The sequence below is a fragment of the Microtus ochrogaster genome, linkage group LG4 (genome assembly GCF_000317375.1).
Source record: "Microtus ochrogaster isolate Prairie Vole_2 linkage group LG4, MicOch1.0, whole genome shotgun sequence".
NCBI classification, from domain to species: domain Eukaryota; kingdom Metazoa; phylum Chordata; class Mammalia; order Rodentia; family Cricetidae; genus Microtus; species Microtus ochrogaster.
The window spans coordinates 58,809,258-58,815,726 of NC_022030.1; positions in this window are offsets into that span (position 1 = coordinate 58,809,258).

Below are 6,469 nucleotides of genomic sequence, written 5' to 3' on the forward strand. Positions count from 1 at the left end.
TCTGTGAGTTCGAGACCAGCCTGGTCTACAAGAGCTAGTTCCAGGACAGGCTCCAAAACCACAGAGAAACCCTGTCTCGAAAAAAAAAATAACCTCTCCTATGTGTGTGGGGGGTGGTAATTAAGAATATCCCTCTCTGGGGGCTGGAGAGATGGTTCAGTGGTTAAGAGAACTGGCTGTTTTCCTAGAGGACCCAAGTTCAATTCCTAGCACCCACAGAGCAACTCACAACTGTCTGTAACTCCAACACCTCACACAGACATGTATGCACACCAATGCACACAAACTAAATTAATTTTAAAAAGACTATCCCTTTCTTTCTAAGTCTTCTTTTCCTGTAGAAAGCATTTATTCTAAGATGTACATTTTCAGGGGGTGATTTTATCTTTTGCAGATGCCAAGACCTGTGGAGCCCCTACCCTCTCATTTGGAGTTAAACCATTATACCAATTCTTCATCTTTAGGAAGTGTATGGAAACTAACTAGACAGAGATGGGTCTCCCCGGGGTTGAAGCATTCTTGAGGAGTCCAAGTAGCCTGGCAAGAAACCCAATCTTTGTGCTTATATTTACAAGGGGTTTAAAGAGTAGGGAGTGAGTGACTAAAAAAAAAAAAAATCCCTACCTTAAGTGATGAAGTCCTCTCCCTTCCTCCCTCTCTCCCCTCCCTCCTCTCGTGTAAAAGTCCAGGCAACACACTATAGATATAGATATAGATATAGATGTAGATATAGATATAGATATATAGATATAGATATATAGCCAGGGGTTCTCTGTGCATCCCTAACTGTTCTGGAACTCACTCTGTAGACCAAGCTGTCCTCCAACTCAGAGATCTGCTTGCCTCTGCTCCTGAGTGCTGGGGTTAAAGGCATGTAGTATCTATATTTATAGTGTGTTGCCTGTCACTTTCATAGCCAAGAGAAGGAGGCCATCCTTTTCCATTTAGCTGGGCATTCACAAGCAGAGAGGTTAGCCTGGAACCAGTTTAGACCTCTCATTTAAATGTTGCTGTGACTATTTAAGAGGAAGTCTTTCGAGGTGTTGAGCTGCTGCAGCTTTACATGTGGCGTGAAAGCCAGTTTGCTGATCCATTTTAGGTCCTTAGCCCCATCTGTGCAGGCTGCAGCTCATGTACAGTAAAAGCCACAAGGTGGCAGCATGAAGATCCATCCAGGACGTAGAGCACCCAGAATAGGTTCTTCTGTATAGAAATTGTTCGGGAGAGGTGCAGGACCATGGCTTGTTTGTATCTCAGTAGGTGTTATGGCGAAATAATATAAAGGAACAGGAAGGTAAAATCCAACAGGCACAAATATGTTTATCTGTGGCAATGAGATAGCTGGTCTGGAACCTGCTGTGTAGGCACAACTGGACTTACGGAGATATGTCTACCTCTCACGTGCTGAACTTACGGAGATATGTCTACCTCTCGCGTGCTGAACTTACGGAGATATGTCTACCTCTCACGTGCTGAGCTTACGGAGATATGTCTACCTCTCACGTGCTGGGATTTGTTAGAATTCTTGTAGCTTCTCTTTTGTTATTTTGTGATATCTTGCAATAAGGTGTTAATGAATGTTTATAAGAGATTAGTTGGGAAACAGCACAGCATGGTAGGTAGATCTGGGCTTAAACCTTTTAGTTGGGCTTAATATCATAAAACCCTGGAGAACATGGGATACTTGGTATTGGGTTTAGGAGATATCAGAACCTAGCTGCGACCACTCAGGGAGCATTAGCAATGCTTATTATGGCAGAGGGCTTGACAGTAGGTGTAGATATAGGGATATAATTAGGAGTGTGTTGGGCATAGTGGACGGACACCTGCGGGAGTAACTTGCACATGGAAAAGATGACTGAGGTAAGGAAGACTATGCTGCAGGAATCATCATGCAATCATGCAGATGCATGGACATCTGAGTTTCATAATTTCCCAACTCTTGTTCTGGGTTCATTTTTTTTCCTGAGCATCAATAGCCCATTTTTCTTTCATCTTTAGATATATCCCTTAAGATACTGGGCTCAGAACCATCCTTAAAAAGTTGACAATAGATATAGATCTCTGCTGTTGAATAATTTTAGGTGCTAATAGTTTTTTTTTACATAAAGGGATATGGTACCCTACTTTGTTTCCCTTTAGTGAAACACTTTTTTTTTTTTTTTTGCATTTTATTTGGTTTTTCAAGACAGGGTTTCTCTGTAGCTTTGGAGCCTGTCCTGGAACTAGGTCTGTAGACCAGGCTGGCTTCGAACTCACAGAGATCCGCCTGCCTCTGCCTCCCAGGTGCTAGGACTAAAGGCGTGCGCCACCACCGCCTGGTTTAGTGAAAAGCTTCTGGAGGCCAAGTTGTTGGGTTTGAGACCTAACAGAACCATGGACTTGACCTTACTTGTGAAGTATCCACTGCAGATGGCAGCATCTGTGACCAGAGTCAGTTCACCGAGTGTATCAGCATCTGTGGGCCATGCTGCTCTTGCTTACAGCTGGTTTCCTTAGGAAACCATCCCTCTCCTGCTTAGTTCAAGGTCTCACTTTTCTGCTCTCCCAGTTTCTCTTCATTTGATCACTGTGTGGGTGTGCACGAGACTGGCATCTTCTCTAAAGCCAGATTCCCTGTCTGCACAGCCCATCAGGGCTCAGGCCTAGGCTTGTTGGCTGAGGGGTGGGGAAGTTGTTCTGTGTGCTAACAGGAAAAAAGCAGACCAACCTTTCTTCCTCTAGGACCTAGGTCCAGTTGTGATATCTATAGTCAATTACTTCTGACCTAATGGGTTCCTTAAGGGGCTGCATTGCCATTTGCACTTATACCAGTCTGGGTGTTGGTACCACTGGTAATTAGCAGCTGCTCTCTACTCAGTGATGGTCACTCAGGTTTAGACAGGATTTTGGGTGGACACACAAAATTCATTTACTTTCATGGTAGACCTGTAGGAATCAAGCTATTCTAGGCAGTGGGGGCACTTGTCCCAGCATTCGGAAGGCAGAGGCAGGCAGCCTGCTCTACAGAGCAAGTTACAGCAAGGGATACACAGAGAAAATCCGAATAAGACTCTCTTGGTACTGTTTTGTTTTCTCATACCCCCGCCCCCCCCCCCATGTTGGGGATTAAACTCAGGACCTTCTCAATGGTGATATCTGCTCCACCACTGAGCCACATCTCCTGGCCCTCACTTGTTTCTCTTTCTTCCGAGGGCTTAGAAACCCAAGTGTCTTGCACTGTAGGAACCACAGCTTAATGGGACTGAAGGGTGGAGAAGCAGTGCAAATCTTGACTTTGTGCTTAAGTGATGCCTAAGCATGGAAAGTGCTCTCCCTGTCACACTGATCCTTTTCCTATCTCTTGATGGGAACTGTCAAGAGTTACATTTGAATGCAACAGAAGCTGTCCCTGCTAAGCAAAAGCAGAGTAACTCACAGAACAAGAAAAGTTCTGTAGGGATGCTCCGGGCACCTGAGGAACAATGGCTGTTACCTCAAGAAAATTTCCTAAAATAATTTATACCTTAACCTCAAGCATTCTCCATCACTGGGTCCTGGTTGAGGTTTCAAGTGTGGAAGGTATATCAGCTTGACCTACTTTGGTCCTAGCCTGTCCCTCAAAGACAAAGGAGAGGTGGGGACATTATAGATGCAGAAGGAACTCAGCTGGGCATAATAGTGGTGCCACAGTTTTTGTTTTGCTTTTCAAGACAGGGTTTGTCTGTGTAGCTTTGGCTGTCCTGGAACTCAGAGATCCTCCTGCTTTTGCCTCCAGAGTACTCAGGAGGCCGAGGCAAGGGGATCTCTGTGAGTTTGAGGCCAACCTGTTCTACATAATGAGTTCTAGAACAGCCAAATATGCATAGGGTCTCAATTTATTATTTAATTAAAAAAATATATTTTTGTGCATGAGTGTTTTTTCTGCATGTGTGTAAGTCCACCATATTTGTGCAGGTGCCTATGTGTAGAAGTTAGCTCGATTCGGTAAATAACCAGGCTAGCTTAAAGATAAACAATTATATTTTTACTTATTATAAGAGGAAATTTACAACACAGGAAAGCCCAAGTTCTGCTGTGTCCTGCGGGACTCACCCAGAGAGTGTGAGCACCTGGTTGGTCTAGGTTTTTCTCCTAGTCTCCAGGAAGCCACACCTTAATTAGGCTACACCTCTTAAAGATGATTGGTTAACAAAGCTTCCCCCATTACCTCCCCCTTTTGTCTAAACAAGATCAATCCATACCAATACAACTATATACAATAGGAACAGATACCAAGTATAAAATAACAACATCAGCAATATTAAGCAAGGAACACATGACAAATGTTTTAATAAACATTCTATTTCAATGAGTCTAAATCTTACATTGGAAATGAGCTTGGCTAAATCATAAGGAAGGTAACTACAACTATCTAATCTTCAACCCCATCAAAGGCCTGAGAAGAGAGATGATATTACTTGAGTAGGCAAGAAGTGCAATCAAGCAGCTTCCAAAGTGAGCAGTATATGACAGAGACAATTGGCTACCTGAGCAATCACCCAAACTCTCATTTGCAACGTTGAAGCAACCAACTTTGGCTAAGGCCTAGCGTAACTGACAGACCATTTTCAGGGGCAGGAAATTTTTAAAAACCGTCCTACCTTGTCTTGGCAAGATTTGACAGTCTTTTTTCTTGTGTCCTGCTTATCCATTCCAGATACCATGTACTTTTGTCAGTGGTTGAGGTATGGGCAGTTCCTTGCCCAAAGGCCAGTTTTGCCAAGTGGAGTGTCTTTGGTGCTCAACATTCTCTCGGGAATAGATTGGTGCTGTCAGGAGCAATCATGTCTCATGTCAACAGACCCTAAATTATTTAAATGCCATGTTCTACAGATCCTTGAAGTGGTTGAAGATTACCTATCTAGGCAGAATACAATTTCTATATATCTAAAGAACCTAATTAATCTGACTATGTATAACAAGCATGAACATCTATTGAACTAAGATATTTAATACCTGTATAACTTAAAGACTAAGACTTCATGTCAGAATACTAAATAATCTGTAAACAAATGTGCAGCAAATGAGGACAATGACCTCAAAATATAAACAATGTGTAAGTATCTTGACCAGAGGTAAGACTACATAATGCAGTATGAAATATATATCCTAAAAGTTGTATCAGTATACAAAATGTCCTAAACAGATGTATAAATGTGCATGCAATCCAACAGAATAAGTTTGCATAGGTGTACAAATATTTTTTTTGGTGCCGTGACTCAGGTGTACAAATATTGTAAACAAAATTAAATATAATTTGAACTTGTATCAATATACAAAAACTATACCAATGTAAATTATCCATAAATAGCTCACAAATATTCACTCTATTACCCACTATTATTACCCCCCCCCCCTGGAACAGTTTCCACCCCAACCCTCTACCTGATACAAGCAATAATCCAATCCCTAAATGGTGTTCCCAAACCCTGAGGACAAACTTTTTAGGGAGGGGGGGCGTCGTCCTCTAGAATTACTTCCCGCTGCCATGGGGGCGATGTTCTCTTTATGGGACCCTGCAAAAGTAAAGTGATGGCTAAATTTCAAGATTACTGTCTAGCATAGCTGCAAATGATTTCTGAGCAGTTGATAGGGTTTTCCCCAAAGTTCTCATTTGGAGTTCTGGCCAGAACGTCATGAGAAGGTGCACCATGTCAGCAGCTGGTACCTAAAAAACGGTCTTAGCGTAGCACTATCAGCATCATGATGTCATCTCAACCAGGTGGAGTTGTTGCTGTGGGGCCCCATCTTCTTTCTGGAAACTTCAAAGATTACTGTAGGAAAAGGATCTGTAGGAAAGTCTATTGTTCATCATGGAAAGCTTAAACATTACTCATAGAGACATAAATTCAATAAAGAATGCGACATAGACAAAATACATGGAGAAAGTAAATTTCTTTTTTTCATCTGTCCCATGCCAGATGGCTCCTGATATGAGACAGAAACTCTGAACGTTCCTTTTAACAACAAGCTTGGATTTAGAGAAGTACAGAGCCATTGTCCAACTCCAAAGCCAGCTCTATATATTCATAAATATATTTAAATGTATATGTATTAATCACCTGACTTCATAAATCATATTCCTTTTTCTCGATGACCCTTAGTGGATAGTTATTTTTCCTTTTGTTGTCATCCAAATACCAAGGTCTCTTGAATTTTTTGAAGACGTTTATTTTCCTGTAAAGACAAGAGCAGATCCCTGCCCCAACCCTGTATGGTTTCCTTACCAACTATAAGGTTGTCACCGTTGTGGATGAGCTGTCATTTCTCTTTTTCAAGATCTCTCCTTTTCAAAGCAAATCTTTATTAATTTTGATGGTATCCATAGTTTTTCTTCTCCTGTGGAAACAAGAGCAAAACCTCTTCCCCAGCATAGCACATCTCCTGGTTTCCATTGTGAGGTCAACACATCCTTGAAATACACTGGTTCAGAAGTTTTTTTTTTTTT